This window comes from Typopeltis vanoorti, chromosome 21 (assembly GCF_054136105.1).
Source record: "Typopeltis vanoorti isolate ZY-2024b chromosome 21, IOZ_Tvanoo_1.0, whole genome shotgun sequence".
NCBI classification, from domain to species: Eukaryota; Metazoa; Arthropoda; class Arachnida; order Uropygi; family Thelyphonidae; genus Typopeltis; species Typopeltis vanoorti.
The window spans coordinates 22509790-22529088 of record NC_143569.1 but is presented as its reverse complement, the minus strand read 5'-3'; positions in this window follow the sequence as shown (position 1 = coordinate 22529088).

Sequence of the window (19299 nt, the reverse complement as noted above, 5' to 3'; positions counted from 1 at the left end):
ATAAAGAACTCTAGTAGGAAAAAAAGTTTTTCAAGGACTCCTCAATTTTCCTTTGATTTTATAATTCATTTCGTGGCAAATTATGGATCCAGATATCACGTCAGATGCTATTAAAATATCTAGATATGTCAAGAGCGATAGCATTACATTGCATTTTACTCTATTTCTCTGCAAAATCTGTCTATTGGGAAATTAAGTGGGTTAAGAGGTCAGCCATCGATCTATTCCTCATGAATCCGAACGTGTGGTCATTGGTTAACTCGCAGGTTTCTAGATATAGGAGAATTTGACTCTAATGGCTTTCACCATTATTTTGGTTAACATTGGAAGTGATGGAGATCGGTGAGTATATTAAGAACAGACTTTCATTCCTCCTTTTTTGGAATTTGGTATATACCTGCTTCCAGCAGAGGATGATCCATTACACGATATGCATTTTTTCTGGAGCACAACGTTGGAGAACAATGGAGAGATTCCATTAGGACAAGTTGATTTTTTTTTGGCGTCCAATTTGATTAGTTATGTCTTTTTTTTAATTTTTTTTTTGCCCCGAAAAACTACAGAATGAATGTAATGCTTAGTATCTAGTTTGATACCTGAAAATTTCTCGTTCTTCTATGCAGCAATTTGACGAGAGAATAGTGTTGCCAGTTGGTAAAATTTATCGTTAGTGCTATGATAATTGTCGGAATTTAAGAGAATTGGCAGTGTAAATGTGCAGAACTTTCTTCCGGTGGTTTTTAAATGGGACAAAAATACAAGGTTGCCTTTAGGAGACAGGAGCGAGATTTTGCTAAAGGCCTTCATGAATTTTTGATTTGCAGATGATCGTTTTTCATTATTTTGAGTGAATCATTATTGAATGAGTAGGAAACGTATGTTCTGCCTGAAAGCCACCTGATATAAAGTGAATTATTTTTCTTTAACTGCTTTGATGTACTTTCATTGAACTAAGACTTAGAAAGTGCTTTAAATTGGAAAATGAAAAGCTCTCCTCTTTGTCGGGATCATTTTGGTGATATTTTATGAGCAAGCCATGGTGACTCCATAGCGCGATTGGAAGAACAGCAGAACATTAGGCCCTTCGAATGGAAAAAGACCTGTGTTCGATACTCGTTGTGAGGAGAGAAATCCTTATATATGTGGTTTTTCAATTAAAGGTGAGTTAACCGATCAGTCAAAGGTGTGAGGAAATTCATGTTTTTCCTCCCACGTATAGAGAAGTGGGCTTTCAGAACACACGCAGTTTAGTGACAAAACGTATACGGCTGATGGTGATGATGGGCAGTAGAGTCGTATTTCGAGATTTATGTAATAGTGTTTAGACGGTGAGATGTATTTAGCGAGGCAGGGTAGAGTTCCCTTGTACGATGTTTCCTTGAACTCCAAGGAGGTGTTATATAATAATAATAATAATAATGTTTTGGAGTGAGAGGAATGGCAGCAGTGGTCTCACCATTAAAATGAAGAGTAGAGTAAAAAATGAAGAGTTGTAGAGCTCAGCTCTCATGGTACTTTTGTAGTGTCGCCGGAGTACAGAAATAATGGTGGGGTTGGAAGGAAGATTATGATCGGAGTCTTAGAGAGAGAGATATATATAACCTGTATTTTGTGTCTGGAAGGAGAACTATTTGCAGAGTCGTGAGCATTATGAGGAATTCGGGTATTTAGATATACGATATATGGTGGGTCATTTCTTATAGGAAAAACGTCGCATATTTCCCTTTCCGCTTACTAGAAATGTAGGTGGAATCACTTGCAGTCATTGATATTAGATCGCTTAGGAAGATGAAATTAATATTTTCGTGATTGAATTTCGTGGCTGAATGTCAAGTTTCAGCGATAGGATTGTGAAATGCCCAGAGTGGTTTTCTGAGCTGGGACAACGTAAATCAAGGAGAATGATATGTCTATGAGAGAACAGTAAACTTTAAGCTAAGGGGAGATCAATTGTAGATTATGAAAAATTAGACATTCTCTAGCGAGTATTGTTGATTCTCACAGAAGCACTGTTTGCATTTTTATTGAGTATGGAATCACAAAGTTTCTAATTTGTATATTACAGTTGGGCTGTAAAAGTTATTTCGATAGCTTGAGTATTTTTCGAGGCTCAGAGATCTGATCTGATGTCTATATATGATGAATGTACGTTTTTTTATTTTTTTAAATACTGGCGTCTTTCTTTTTTTTTTTTTTTTAGAAATTCTATTTTGTTTTATAAGTTGTGCTGGATTTATCGTTTTTGTAGATGATAGTTTTCAACTCTATTTATATCAATAGCATTGTGACAGACATTGTGTTTTGTACGTTTTCATTTTTCATTCAGTTAAACGAAAGGGCATAGTCTGGATATTCATTGAGAGGAGATAGATTTTGGACAAGAGAGCCTTAAATAGAGCTACCAGTCTCTTTTCCATAAAATCGCCCAAGAATACCTTCCACATACCACCACTTGGATATTCTTCCTCTCACCAGGCATGACCAGGTTAGGCAAGTCGGCAGCTGACGGAAGTCACCTGACTCGTTATTGAATTTTCTGTCATGTATTTTGTTCCTGGAATGTGACATCACCATTTTTATTGATGTACCTTAGAAGATGAGAACGTTTTAGGTGTAAGAATGTTTCGCATTCCCTTGAAGATTATCAGTCACACTGCATGGATTAGGGAAGGTGGTATTCACCACTTCAGACGTCTAGTTAACATGTTAAAGATACCAAGCTATTTTAAACCTGGTTTTACTCCATTTCCCAAGTAAGCAAACAGACAAATAAATCAAGTTTGCGCCTGCACGTAATGCAAGATTAGCTGCCCTGTAGGTAGTGCAAGACCAAGGTAACTCATGGTAAAATTAGAATAAGCTCTGATCACTAATCTCAATATTTACCCATAATGCAAAGCACATCTCCTCCAGGAGATGTATGATGCTTTGTATTAAAGGCAAGGCGGCCACTACCCAGACCGGTTTCGACCTTTGTTGAAGTCTCATCAGTGGGAGCCAGGCTAGAAATACCAAGATTTAGTAATACAGAGCTTATAAGTATTTTACCAGAACAAGTTACCCTAAGGTGTTTTAAACTTATTAAATAAAAATCTCGGGAGGAGATATAAATGTACAAAGTATTTTACCTTGGGTATAATAAATGTTAAAGATACCAAGCTATTTTAAACCTGGTTTTACTCCATTTCCCAAGTAAGCAAGTTTACTCCATTTCCCAAGTTACATTGGTCTTGCACTACCTGCAGGATCAGCTAGACTTGCATTACGTGCAGGCGCAAACTTGACTTATTCGTCTGTTTGCTTACTTGGGAAATAGAGTAAAACCAGGTTTAAAATAGCTTGGTATCGTTAACATTTAGTATACCCAAGGTAAAATACTTTCTACATTTATATCTCCTCCTGAGATTTTTATTTACTAAGGTTAAAACACCTTATGGTAAGTTGTTCTGGTAAAATACTTATGATCTCTGTATTACTAAATCTTAGTATTTCTAGCCTGGCTCCTACTGATTAGGCATTGCCGCCTTAAAATGATGTTGTGTAAACCTTGACCTCGTCGATGTCTGGAGGCGGAATAACTCATCCAAAGTAGAGACAACGTGGTGTCGCGGCCAGATATCGACGAGACTAGACAGGGTGTACGTATTTCAAAACTTGGAACAACATGTTCAGAGGATACGTCAGACCTTAGCACACAACATGTCAACAGACCACAAAATGTCATATTCAAAATCACACTCCCAGAGGTTATGGAAACAGCCAGAGGTCCTTGGAGGCTCCCTCCTACCTTTCTCAGTCTTTTTAGCGACCAGCTACAGAACCTTTGTGACAGATGGACAAACACTAACTGGGACTAAGAAAACTGGCTGCAATTCAAGTGGCAGGCTAAGGAACTGTTTCAAAAATGTGGGCGCGAAAGTGCCTACCAACAACGTAAACGACTGAGGGATCTCTACAGGGAACTCGGCTGGTACCGGATAAACGAACGGAGCGGAGTTCCCTGCGGAGATCTTATCAGACAAGTAGAAATAGAGCTGAGGCAGAGTGGAGTCGAGGACCTCGACTTTCGAACGAGACTCTATCTCAGAAATTTGGAAACACCTTTTGCCGCATTCTACAATCAACAACGGGTAGCGGCAAATCACGAGAACGATTTACCAGATCGAAGAGAAGGGCCAGATTTTAAACTCAACCCATGAAATACTCCGTCATTTTCATCAGCAGTATCTCGGAATCTTCTCTGACCAGCAGGGCACGGATGACTTCAGCGAGTGGGACGTCAAACGTTTTCCCGATCATCTTAGTGGCCTGCATGACAGGCCGATAACTGTGGCGGAAATAAAGGCAACGTGAAAAACGATGAAGACAAAAATACCCCAGGGATAGACGGAATGGGGATAGAATTCTATATATATATATATCTGCGATTTTACACTGCCAGCATAGTACACATCTTCAACGTATTCCTTACTTCGGGAAACATCCCCGAGGAATTCATTAAGAGCTATACAATCTTTATCCCCAAGAAAGACCGAGATCGGACTTTGTCAAATAACTGGCGTCCGATCTCCTTAACCAATTTAGACTAGAAGCTTTTCGCAAAAATTATCTGCACGCGCATTAAGGGCGGAATAGAAAATATAATAACAAGCTCACAGGTCTACGGAATCCCTGGTAGATCTATGGAATTTAATCTCTTCTTGTTAAGAGACCTAATCAGACTGGCCAAGGGAAAAAAATATCCCCTGGCACTTCTCTCCACCGACGTGGAAAAAGCGTTTGACAGCGTCACCACATGTACTTGCAGGACACCCTCAAAAAAATAGGTGTGGGCCCGAGGCTTCGGCGTACAATTAAAAATATGTACGGTGAGGCCTCGACACAACTATCTATTAATGGGTTTCTGACAGAACCGATTCGCGTAAAGAGAGGGGTTAGGCAAGGCTGCTCGCTAAGCCTCCCCTCCTCTTTTCTCTAGCGTTAGAACCGTTCATCAAGAGAATTGAGAACACCCCCGCAATTAACGGTATTTCACTGCCCCAAGTCTCCAGACAATGCAAAATAGTGGCATATGCAGACGATGTAGTTGCTACACTCAGAGATTCTGAGTCCATCTGCATCTATCTTGACTAACTGCAAAACTTCAGCATAGTCAGTCGGCTCCGAGTTAACGCACGAAAAACTAAAATCAAAAGTTTTGGAAATTTCCATAACACTGGACTTCCCTACGGTTTAACGCTGCATACGCAGCCCCTAACAATACTAGGCGTTCCATTTTCTGAGACCCTAGCATTACCAACTCAAAAATTGCAGGAAACAAGCATGGAAAGGATAAGGCTGTTCAAACCAACCTTTTTCTCCTTTTATGTCAGAGCCACAGTAATAAGAACAATCATTACCCCAGTGCTGATGCACACAGTCAACATCACACTGCTACAAGAAAATCAATTATCAAAAACCCTCATAGACTTCTTCTGGAATGAGAAAAAACACGAGGTAAAAAAAGAATACCTACAACTAAAACATGAAGAAGGGGGTACGCTCTGCCCGATCTCAAAAGGTTGCTCCATGCAAACACATTCAAAACCGTACGGAAGGCCCTAAACTCAAACCACACTCAAACCTGACGGAATTTCCTTTGTCGGATATGCCGTCAGGCCCTGGAGCTTTTTTATTTTTTAATTCTTTATAATGTCATAAATTTCAGCTGGGGGAGTAGGCGTGAGTTGGCTGGTACAGGTATCAGGCCGTTTTAACAAGTGTCTGACGTGGCGGTGCACTTTGTAAATATGATTGATATTTAGATTATTGTATGAAGGGCTACACTGTTTTTCTAAATTTTTAGTTATAGTTTCGGCTTTTTCTGCATCTGTGTAAACAATGTTCAGGTCAGATTTGAGAGGAGGAAGAGATTTGTTTTTGTTTTTGATGTTTCTCAGGAACTTCCAAACGGATTGATCACCAGGTGATATGGAGGCTAATTTGTCTTCCCATAGTTGGTTCCTATGGACTTTAAGTGCATCTCTCACTACACTGTTCATTTTGTTGAGATATTTTTTGTCTTGTTTCATTATGTTCATTATGTCATCTGGTAGTCGTTTAGGCTTGAAGGCAATTGAATGTGAGGTGAAAAATGCTATGGCTGTGTTGATTTGATCAGTAAGTTTGTTGACTGTAGAATCAATTTCTTCCTTGGAATTAATATGAGGGATGTGACCAACGTAGTTTGGAAGCATTTTGGTTAGTTTTTCCCAGGGAATGAAGGTGTGAGGCGAAGAGGGAAGTTCCCTCTGATAACCCAGTTGGAGCAGAATAGGATTGTGGTCTGATGATAATTCATTCAATGATTCCAGGGAGTACTGTAGGTTGACATTCTGGAGGACAGCTATATCCAAGACGTCGGACGAGCCAGTAGGACTGTGGTGAGTTGGCACTGAGGGGCCAGCCACAGTTCAGCAATTTGAGCTTGTGTAGGTAAAGAGGATGCGGCCATTCCTATTTATAGACCTACTGCTCCAGGCGTGATGTTTTGCGTTAAAATCTCCGGCAATAATAACCGCAATGTTTTTGACGGTGGGTTATAAGCAGCATAGATTTTTATGTTTCCAACAGAGTTTGTGTTGACACTGATTCCTGTAACTTCGAGATTAGTGGTTGTAGGAATGGCTACAGCATGATGGTTGATGTGATTTTTGATGAGGATGGCTGTGCCACCACCTGTGTAATCCAGTCTGTCATTCCTGTAGAATTGATATCCTTTGAATTTAGGATTGTCAGCAGGTCTTAGGTGAGTCTCATTAATTAATAATATATCTATCCGGATTATATCTGTCATTGAATTCCTGCACTTCTAGTATTTTATTTTTAAGGCCGTTGGCATTCCATGAAATAATCATTAGAGAATCAGGGATAAATTTTTTCCTATGCATTGGAGAGTGCAGATAAAATGAACCGTGTTTGCTGCAAGAAACTTTTTGTAGCGTTTATTGATGGATTTGCGTTACTGAAATCCTGTAACATATTTACAAGAGAAGAGGTGATGATGGCTGTTATATTTGAATGTAAATTTGACATATTCTGGTCATGGATTGCTTTTTTGGGGCGGGCCACGTCAGCATATGTTCTTGTTTGGTGTTGAAGATTTATTTTCTTAGGGGGCTCAGTTGATTGTGGGTGAACACCTGTCATCTTGTTCAAACTAATAGGAGCCTGATGAACTTGAGCTTCAGGGCTCTCGTTTCTGATAGTGAGGTAGATTGACTGATTGACTCAGTTTGTCTGTTTTTTGGGTGGCAAATGCACCCTCTGTAATTTGCAGGGTGGGGGCCACCACAATTAGCACACTTAGCCGGGGTGGTTTTTGGCTTGGAGCAGGTATGTGTGGAGTGGGTGTCACCACATTTCAGACATCTGTATTGAGCTTTGCACAACTTCTGGGCATGACCAAATTTTTGGCATCTATGGCACTGCCCAGAAAAAGCCCTTTTCCTAAGTGGCTCAGGTGAGACCTTAAGCTCACAGATTGTCTTCAAGTTATAAATATCTTTATAGATATTGTGTATTTCCACCAATACCAGAGGCATAGGGGTCTTGTTAGATCTGTACATTCTACTGACCTTTATGGGAGGCAGATCTTGCATGTTGAGGTCAGAGCTATTTCAGCTGTTTCAATGTCTTCAGATACTCCTCGGAGTACTACTTTAAAATTTTTCTCCGAGGTAAGTGTGAAGGTATGGTAATGTATACCTCTTACATCCAACTCCTTGGTTAAATTTCTATAGTCAGTCACTGTAGTGCGCTGAATTTTGTTGCCCTCCTCTGTGTTCTTGGCAGTGGAGTAATTTATCTGCAGGTTGGCCATGGTGGTTCTTAAGCCTGTCCATCTCTGCTTTTCCCTAAGAATGACTGGAGGCACCTTTTCATTGGTGGAGGCAGAGGAATCTGTGTTGGGGGCATCTTCATCCATGCCATTTTCGTTTGCTGACTCCGAGGCGAGAGTTTTGCGTTTTTTGCGCGCGTGCCTCTCTCCTTGATCTGAATGAGTAGAGTCAGAGATTACTGGAGTTAATTTTTCCTCCATTTGAGGAGCGGCTTCATTTTGATCTTCATCAGTCTCGGCTAAGAGTAAAGATTCAGGAAGCCAGGCCATTCAAGCTCGAACTTCTTAAGGAGTTTCTTTTCGAAGCTGAAAACCAGTCCGTTATCTAGAGAGTCTATAATGATATTAGGATCTATCATGTTTGATGGCCATTTGAAGTTAAATTTCCTTTGAAGTTTATTTACAATTATAAGCGCTGTCTCTTCATCCAGCGAATCTGTGAGGGCGTACAAATGTAACATATTCATCATTGACGGTTTGCGTATAAATGCAAGTAAATGGATCTGAAATAGATATGCTAACAATGGCGATTCTAACGGCTGTTAGGCCTAAAGAATCGCCTTCGTTGCAATTACAGTCCAATTACCTTTGCTGATGTTCTTAAATGCAGTATAATCCGCAATTTAATGACTTGAAACACGTCTCTGCTAATTAATCTAGCTGCTACACTACAAAGCCGAAGTTTCTCATCATAACAACTATTAAAATCACTGATCATATATATATAAGCACTTGGAAACCTCTGTCACGCACCAGCGCTATTTATAAGCTCTGTGATAACTGAAACCTTCTGTGGCTTGATGGATATCTGTCCCGTGGACTCTAATCCCTTCATCGCTATGAATAATTCTCGGTTTAATGGAAGAGATTTTTGAGCACTTGGCTCACCCTAATTAGGGCTGTGTTGATAGATTTCCATTTGTGATCAGGGCAGCCTTTGGGCGTTTATGTTTCCACCTGTCTTTTTCATCATAATCTGATGACTCACGAATGAGAGGGTTGGAATGGAGTGATGCCTGAGCAAAGTACTTGGTTGGTATCTGGAGGAGAAATGTAGGTATGTCTTGCAGGTTTCCGTCTTGATGGACAATAGTGTTCCTTACAAACCACGGGGCATCAAAGATTATTCGGAGGCACTTGGTTTGGATTAATTATTATTATTATTATTATTATTATTATTATTATTATTATTATTATTATTATTATTATTTTAACGGTGTCTCCATGGAGTCAAAAGACTCATCACGGGAGACCCGACATTGACACACTAACCATTATTTACACAATACCTGTCATACCTCTCCTTAAATCCATTCACAGTTGAAGCATTCACAACCAGTTCTGGCAAAGCATTCCACCCATTCACAACCCTCCAAGTAAAAAATCCAGTCCTCCAAGTAAAAGATCTAGTCCTCTAAGTAAAAAATCTAGTCCTAATTGTAGTCGTTTGATGTTGCTTGGAGAGGTGTGGCTCCACGCTGGCGAACCATAAGTCAGAATAGGTCTGATGATTGCTTTGTATATTCTTAATTTGTTTTCTGGACTGACTTTGCTTCTATGGTTGAGTAGAGGGTAGAACTGAGCTGTTGCAGAGCTTGCTTTGTTGCAAGCATGAGCGATGTGGGAGTTGAAGCTGAGATGATTTGCTCGTTTGATTCCTAGGTATTTTACTTCTTTTGCCATGGAATAACAGTATTGTACATCGTGATTGCTTAATGATGATCTGCTTTCTTCCTTGTAAATAGAATGGCCGTGCTTTTATCTGCATTAACATCAATCCTCCAAAACCGAAACCATTTTTCAAGATTCTTTGCTGCATTTTGTGATCTTTGTGTGGCCAGGTATGGTTTGAGCGATCTGGTCAGTATCAGCATGTCATCCACATAAAATGCCATAGTGGTTGATGTTGTGCTTGGGACATCTGAGATAAAAATGTTAAAGAGTAACGGCGATAATAGGGAGCCTTGTGGGACACCTGTTGTGATACTTCTTGTGGTTGATCTGAGCACACGAAGTTTCACTTGAAATTTTCGGTCTTTTAGGTAAAAATCTATGATTTGGACGAGGTTTAGTGAGTATTTTGCAGTAAGTAATTGGTTTGTGGATGAGGCCTTTGTGGCACACTTCATCGAAAGCCTTCGCCACATCTAGGAAAATTGCACCTGTATGATGTCTCCAGTTAAATCTAATAGTTATGCACTCTGTAAGTCTGTGGATTTGTTGAGTTGTACAGTGTCCAGTTCGAAAACCAAACTGTTCTTTGGGATTAGGTCTAGATGGTCTGTTTCATTTTGTAGGCGTTTTAGAATTACTTTTTCTGCTATTTTCCCCAGGCCTGACAAGAAGCTGATAGGTCTGTATTTCTAGGGGAATGAGGTGCTTTCCATGATTTGTGGATAAGGATTACATCTGCCTGCTTCCAGCGAGTGGGGAAGTAGTTGAGTAAAGAGAGCTTTTTTTTGTTTTTTTTCTGAGATGATCAAATTTTCTCTTTCTTTTCAGAGTGTGCGGACGTTTTCTAGTGATTCTGATTATTAGTTTTGCTGTCACTGTGATTTGATGTATTCCTTTAGACTCTGCCCAGTTAAAGAGGAAAGAGAGCTTTTTTTTTATCAGGAAAGAGAGCTTTTTTTTATCAAGTTTTTTTCTGAGATGATCAAATTTTCTCTTTCTTTTCAGAGTGTACGGACGTTTTCTAGTGATTCTGATTATTAGTTTTGCTCTCACTGTGATCTGACGTATTCCTTTAGACTCTGCCTAGTTGATTTTTATATAGGGATTTTCGGGAAGCTCGCATTGCACTGGAACTAACACAGTTCGTGATCTACTATCTCCCCCTCTGTATGAAATATGTAGAGGTCTAATGGCCGGCAGGCCCCACCCATAATGAGGACTAGTAGTGGTTGAATTGTTTTTTAGGAAGGTAGATCGCTGCACTGTGTTCAACTAAGCTACTGAAACTCCTTTTTCCTCGTTTTTAGGATAGTCTCCTATAACAGACTAACTTTTTGCTGGTAGAGGCACATTCTAAGCTGTCTACGGAATTTTCTAGTAGACTCTCAGTCTACAGGATTACCCGGGAAACTACTAGATTCTTTCAAGCCAAACTATGGACTCTCCATACGACGAGCTTGATTTCAAACAGCTTTTGGCTGTCTTTAAGCATATAGGCGGCCTACTACAAAGGAAATGGCCAGGTAAGATGGCAATCCACCAAGTAGAAGAGGTGGAAACAGAGGACTGTCAATCCTCTGACCCTCTCCCCAGCACTTCTCAAGATAACACCAGAGAGATTATGTCACCGGTTAACGACCAGCCCCTAGTGGACTCAGATAACTCTACAGAGTATCAGGTTTTCAGCAGAAAAAAGCGAAAGAAGAGTTGAACAGCAGCAGAGCCTGAAATAGTATGTCAACCCTTGGAAAAAATAACTCCAATGGACTTAACAACACAACCTGATGAAAGAACAAAGACTGCCTCCAGGGTACAACCCAAAGAGAGGATTCCACCTGTAATCTTAAGATCAAAAGAAAAATGGTCTACTATCACAGCAACGATGAGTAATACAAACATCAAATTTACATCAGCCAAAAGCACAGATGAAGGAATCCGGATCCAACCAGAAGGAATTTCGAACTACCGCCAGCTCACCAGACTTATGGATGAACTAAAAGTCCCATATCACACATTTCAGTTCAAAAGCGAAAAAAACTTAAAAGTAGTAATTAGAGGGCTGGTTGAGACCATTCCAGTGGAAGAAATAGTTACTGACCTCAGATCACAGGGCCTAGAGCCGATCAAAATTAAGTATCGAGCTGACAAGCGCCCTATGCTTCTGGTCTTGGTCGAGATCAGTAAAGAGCATAGAGAAATTTACGACCTTAAAATAGTATGCAGTTTGGTCATCAAGACTGAGCCTCTCAGAAGAAAGGCTTCCGCTGGTCAATGCCATCGCTGTCAAAAGTATGGACATGCACAAAAACTATGCAAAGCGGAATACAAGTGTGTGTCAAATGCGGTAACAACTATCCCTCACACACTTGCTAAAACCACGAACCACACCCGCTAAGTGTGCTAACTGTGGCGGCCCACACCCAGCAAATTACAAGGGATGCCCACTCCACCCATTCAACCTGCAGAAGGCTAGAGAGTCACTATCCCTGCCCAATCAGAAGCGAATTACACCAGAAATCAAAACACGGGTCGTTACTCCTGAAAAGTCATATGCATCTGCGTTCTCTACAAATAGCAAACCAGCATCTCGCAACCAAACCCTGCAGCAACTCTAATTGCTGCTTTAGGAGAGATGTTAACAGACTTTAGCAAAACAAATCCCAATCAGGCTGACACCAACAAATTCCTTAAAAACACACAACTCATCTTCTCTATGATTAATGCATAACACAATCAACTTAACTAATTCATTACACATTGCTTATTGGAATGCCAACGGGCTAAATAACAATCTCCTAGAAGTAAAAGAATGTCCTGAAAGTTATAAGATAGACATCCTTTTAGTCAACGAGACGCATCTTCGGCCTTGCGACAACCCCAAAATAAGGCACTACACGCTGCTAAGATCAGATAGACTCAATGCCAGAGGGGGCGGAACTGCTATATTTGTTAAAAAAAGCATTAGATACAATGAGATCAAGAAATCAGCAGCCACAAACCTGGAAGAAACTGGAATTGAAATACATACAAAAAACACAGGCAGTCTAAAACTATATTCACTCTACATTCTATATCCAGGCAAACCACTTCTAGCCTCAGACCTCTCCCAGCTCCTTGACATAAACGAAGCAACAATAGTGGCGGGAGATCTAAACGCAAAACACCATGCGTGGAACAGCAGGAACACCAATAATAATGAGAAGAGCCTACATAAATTTCCTATGACAAGAAACATCACCATAGCAGTTCCTGTTGAACCAACAAACTACGGACCACTCGGCAAACCTGACGTGCTGGATATCGCCATTTTCAGGAACACCCCACATCAATTCCAGCTGCAGGTTATTAATGATCTTAGCTCCGACCACAATCCAGTTCTGCTTAGCCTAGGCGGAGAAGCAGAAACCATCGCTGAACAATCCTACACAAATCTGAAGAAGCTTAACTCAACTCTCAACAACATCACAGGTCCTGTCCCATCTACATCCTCACCAAAGAAGTAGACATAGCGATCAATAAGCTGGAAAGCACAATCCAAACTGGTCTTGCACCAGCTTTGTTCCACAGTTACTGTTCCAGCCCAAACTAACCTGCTTCCAGAAGTGATTCTAAAGCTTATTCGCAGCAAAAACAGAATTAGACGTCGGTACCATAAAACACTATCACCTCAGGATAAGCAAGAGCTTAACAGAGCAACAAACCTAGTCCGATATGCAATTAAAGACCAAAAGAATCAACAATGGGAAAGGAAACTAAGCTCCTTAAAAACTGAAGATAACTCACTATGGGAAATGACTAAAGCCCTCCGCAGCGATCACCACAACATAAAACCAATACACGGAGAAAAAGGTATAGTCTACCGAGATGATGAAAAAGCAGAAGCTTTTGCAGACTCTCTGGAGCTGCAATTTCAAACAAACTACACTCATGCGGACTTGCGCTTCATTGAAAAAATCCACAAGCAAGTATGCTATGCACTTCATCGTTCCACCACCCATGATAACACAAGCTATACCACGCCAAATGAAATATACGAAATCATCAAGAACCTGAATAACAGAAAAGCACTCCCTCACAAAATAATAATGCATCTAGTGGCTATCATTAATTCGATGCTAAGACTCAACTACTTTCTCACTCGCTGGAAGCAGGCAGATGTAATCCTTCTCCACAAATCAGGGAAAGCACCTCAGTTCCCCCAGATCTTTGTATTACTAGCCTGGCTCCCACTGATGAGACCTCAAGTTGCCTGTTACCATACCCCGAGAGAGAGCTACATGTTCCAGTTCTGCTTCGAACCTGTTCCAGTGGATTCCAGCAACAGCTTAGGAGAACGGAAAAGAGAGCTCCGACTGAAGTCGTGCCTTTGTAAGATTTCTTTGTTCTTTCTGTCGGTTCTTTAGGCCTATGCACGGCATTCCGCTATTTTATAGGAATAGACTATTCTTGGAAAGTCTTCTTCCTTCCTTTCTTTAAGTAATATCTTCGGTTTTACCGAGGGTAATAACCCTCGAGTTTTAATTTGATGCTGATATTGAGAAGAGGGCATTTGCGACGACTATAATTAACTATGTCGGGGCAGACAACATTTCTGGTTTTACCCCTTATGGGGGTGGGTGGGAAGGTTTCAAGTTGTATGCACTAACGTTGCAACTAGAGAAAAATTACTGACAGGAGTCGAGTGCCAGGGAAAAGTTTTTCATCCTTTTGTGGTGGGAAGTTTTTCCAAAAGAGTAAGAATAGATGACTTCCCACTAGAATATCTCAAAGAAGACACTGACATCATAACTAAAGTCTTCTCGAAATGGGTTGCCGTGCGTGATATAAAAATTGGCATGGACGCTGACTTCCCTCAATGGAAGTCAGGTGAGGTCACCTTTTCCGTCATAATGAAGGCAGAAATTCCGAATTTCGTCAAGAGAGGATCAGCCAGGGTAATGGTCAGCTAACCTGGCCTAAAGCGACAGTGTTTTAAGTGCGGTGCCCTCACACATCTCGGGGCTCAGTGCCCAGGATATGAAATGCAGGAACTGCCTGACAGCGGGCCGTACATTGGAGAATTGCCAGTCGGCCTGCTTAAAATGTAGAAACACAGACCATAAAGTGGACACCTGTCCAAGTAGAAACCATGCAGAAAGAGTGGGAGGTACTATTACGCCCAACACTGCAACACCGGAAAACGATAGCAGTGGCATGGAGCAGAACGACTTCCCAACCCTGAAGGCTGCACATGAAAGGGCAGCAACAAAGAATCACACTGCCACATCGCAAAATGGAGTAACAGAGAAACCGACAGACAAAACGGTAGAAGCAGCTGAAAGACGCCAAACATGAGGATCCAGCCAACGACCAAACCACCGCCACAGAAAATAAACAGAAACACCACCAGGAAGGTCCTATCACGGTAGTTGAAGAAACAACAGTAGAAGAAACAGTAGAAATGGAAATTCATAGCGAAGAAACCAAACAAAAAAGGCCAGGCAGCCCGAAGAAGGGAATGTGAAAAAACCAAAACCAGGGAGTCCGGGCATAGCTGAACCTGGAAAGCTAACAGCAGAACCCACAACGTACCCTTATGCAAAAGCCAATGCACCAATACTGCATCTGCTAAAAGACTTCCCCGAGGATGCGGAGGCTTTACGAAATGAAATAGAAACATTCGGGCATATCCTACTTATCCTCACAGGGAAAAATGGGCCTAAAGTGGTAAGCGCAGAGTGGAGCGATATGTTTGTCGAAGACATAGACGAAATCACTCCAGAACAAATCGAAGAATATATTGATGCAAAGGATGACGCAGGAGCAGCATTGTACAGAGGCCTAGGAATGCTAAATTACTCCCGCGGAGAAAAGTTAGAAGATCCCATCCTCAAAATCCACAACAACAGAAAGCAGGAGGATTTAATCCTTGCTTAACAGGCGGACAAGTCAGTAAATTCGTCGTATTGAGCTGCCAGACTCGAGAAGGGAAAAAAAAGTTTTTTTTTCTTTTTCTCTTTCCCTTTGAAATTACAATTTTTGCTATGAAAATGTATTTGTCTATTCCACAGGAGGGGGTACCCTGAAAACCTGGGCTGCGAAGGCGTACATCGAGGCGGTGCTGCTTCTTGTGGGCTGCAACACCCAGGCCAGGCTCTTCCCACGTTCTTCTGATCATCCAGTTTGAAATTCCGAAATTCGCCTAGTTTATTTCTTTGGTTCTGTCTTACATATTGTTATATGTACGTTTTAATGTTATTTACCAGTTCCTTTTTCATGTGTTGCTTCTTTCATTTGTTTTTCCCCACTTTCCTCGGGCAGTCATCTGAAGAGGTGACTGACAGAGGAAAGCTGAAAAGAATGGATGGAGGGAGATAATGTCGGAGATCTGCTTGCTGCTGGCATTTAAGTCAGGCGAAGTAGATCGACTGAGGCTTCTTTCAACTATCTACTACTATCCACTCTATCTTTCTCCTCCTCTCTCACTATCAAGCTGACTCTCAGCACAACTTTTTTGACTCTAAAGAGGCCAATGATGAAGGGATATGAACTCCCATTCTACCTCAATAAAGGTCGAAACCGGTCTGGGTAGTGGCCCCCTTGCCTTTAATACAAAGCATCATACAACTTCTCCAGGAGATGTGCTTTGCATTATGGGTAAATATTAAGATTAGTGATCAGAGCTTATTCTACTTTTACCATGAGTTACCATGGTCTTGCACTACCTGCAGGGTCAGCTAGACTCGCATTATGTGCAGGCGCAAACTTGACTTATTTGTCTGTTTGCTTACTTGGGAAATGGAGTAAAACCAGGTTTAAAATAGTTTGGTATCTTTAACATTTATTATAACCAAGGTAAAATACTTTCTACTCTAGTTAGCACGTTGGTGTGGTTTCACTGGCTGAAGAAGATGAAGAATCGCCTAGTAGACCAAAGTTTATATTAAGATTAGTGATCAGAGCTTATTCTACTTTTACCATGAGTTAACTTGGTCTTGCACTACCTGCAGGGTCAGCTAGACTCGCATTACGTGCAGGCGCAAAATTGACTTATTTGTCTGTTTGCTTACTTGGGAAATGGAGTAAAACCTGGTTTAAAATAGCTTGGAATCTTTAACATTTAGTATACCAAGGTAAAATACTTTCTACTCTAGTTAGCATGTTGGTGTTGTTTCACTGGCTGAAGAAGATGAACAATCGCCTAGTAGACCAAGGTTTAATTTCCTCCATCTATGAAAATATCTTTTTGTAGCTGCATTTCTCGCTAGTTATGGCAGAGTTCCGTTTGTGAAAACAAACCACATCGCAAGGTGCTGTGATCGGCAATTGCAAAGTAGAGGCAGTATAAAAAAATAAATAAAAAATTAACCGCCTATTTTTCTGCCCACTGCAGGGTGAAAGCCTCTCTCTCTCTCTCTCTCTCTCTCTTTGCGGGAGGTTTTGGGTCTATTAATCTCTTTGGTGACCCAGTCCATATTGGGAGAGGACAATCACAAACAACCATGCCTACGCTGGATTCGAAACAGCAGCCTCTTGAGTGGAGAGTGATAAGCAACAAGGTTAGTGCACATGCCTAACACATTATTATTATATCCAAGTAGTGCTTCATGATTGGTTAAAATAATTCAAGGTAGTGTCACTAATGACTTTTAGCATGGCCTTTTTTGGCAATCCTTAAGTTCAAGGACAGTTGAGGAAAGGGTAAATCGTTAGTCCTCTGTGTATACCTTTTTACCGTTAGTACTCTGTATATATACTCTTCAAAGAGTATATATACAGAGTACTAACAAATATTGGGTATAGAGGATTTAATAAATGGGTTCACCCTTTCGTCACAATATCTGAATCTCGCCGTGCAGCTTTGTGATGTAGTGGAATGGATTTTCTTGACAAAGTGCACACAGAAAGGTTGGATTGAAATAACGTATGAATTATATACATTACACACACATGCGCGCGCGCACGCACACACGCACGCACGCGTACACACACACACGCACACACACACACGCACACACACAGGGTTGGTTAGCGTGTTTTAAGGGATGAGAACTCATAGTTTCCAGCGGAAAAACTCTACACTTCCGTATTATACAGGGTGTCCCAAAATTCACGCAAGAAGTAATTTTGATAGAAAACACAGGTTTTTAATTAGAAATTGTATATTCTTATTGATTCATAAAGTATACAGTATAGGGTTATGCATGGAATAGCATATCGGGTAAATGGCCTCCATGGCTTTGCTGGCACATACGCACTCTTTTGTGGAAATTTTCCATGACCGTTTTGCATAAATGTGACTGAATTTCGTTGATACAGCGCTCAATTTCCTCCTTCAAGGCGTGGGTGGTCGTGGGCTTGTTGGCATAAACCTTAGACTTTAAAAAACCCCAAAGAAAAAAGTTCAACGGCGTTAAGTCACATGATCTGGGCGGCCAATTCTGATCACCAAATCGGGAAATTACACGATCAGGAAATGACTCATGCAGTAATTGAATTGTTTCTCGGGCTGTATGGCATGTGGCACCGTTTTGTTGAAACCACATGTTGTCCACATCCATATCTTGCAATTTAGGCACAAAAAACTGGATTATCATGTCGCGATAGCGAGCACCATTAACTGTTATTGCCTTACCAGCCGCATTTTCGAAGAAGAATGGACCGATGATGCCTCCAGCCCAAAATCTGCACCAAACAGTGACACGTTGTGGATGCATTTGTTTCTCAACAATCACTCGTGGATTTTCTGAACCCCAAATGCGACAATTTTGTCGATTAACGAAGCCATCAAGATGAAATGAGCCTTATCGCTGAAGATGATTTTGTTCGAAAAATAAGCATCCGCTTGTTGTTGTTCCATAATCCATTCAACGAACTCTCTTCGCTGTGTGTGGTCAGTAGGCTTCAGTTCTTGAGTCAATTGAACTTTGTAAGCATAAAGATGCAAATCTTTCGTGAGAACACGCTGTAGAGAGCCTCTCGAAATGCCCAATTCAAGACCACGGTGCTGAATTGATGTTCCTGGTCTCTCAGCAACACACTCACGAACTGCTTCGATGTTTTCTTTTGAACGACTTGTTGAAGGACGGCCAGAGTGTATAAGATCACTAATTGATCCAGTTTCCTTGAATTTTTTAATTAATCTTTTCACAGTTGATGAAGTTAAATGACTATTCTGACCATATTTTGTACGAAAATTGCGAATTGTAACTGCCAAACCTTCATTCTTTTTAAAATATTGCTCAACAATGAAAATGCGTTGTTCTTTCGTGTAGCGCTCCATTTTAATAACCCTGAACTGTCAGCTGTCACGCTGTCTTTTTTTTTCTCGTTGGCAACACTTTACCGCACAAATGGCGCTAAATTTAAATCTTGCGTGAATTTTGGGACACCCTATATTATCATAAGGAAAGTTCTAAAAACGCCTTTTTAATCCCGTATAGGGAGTAGGTGAGTCCGTTTAGCCCTATCTAACTTTTGGAGACTGAGTGGGCAGTTCAATCTCCACTGGCGGTCATTCAGAAATAGCTGGTCCAAGGCTATCACTAATTAAGCGGCATGCAGTGAAGAGAGACGGCTCAACAAGTGAAAAGTTATCATATCGTTGTCCCTAACTTTAACACAATATATTTAATGTTCTAAATATGTGGGTTCTACGGTCGATTTTGTTGAGTTTACGGGACGAAAAACTCGAGTTTCCGGCAGAAAAAAAGCCGCTTCCCCGTGCCAGAGAACGATTAACTCGGGAACCGGTCGAAAAAAGGCTT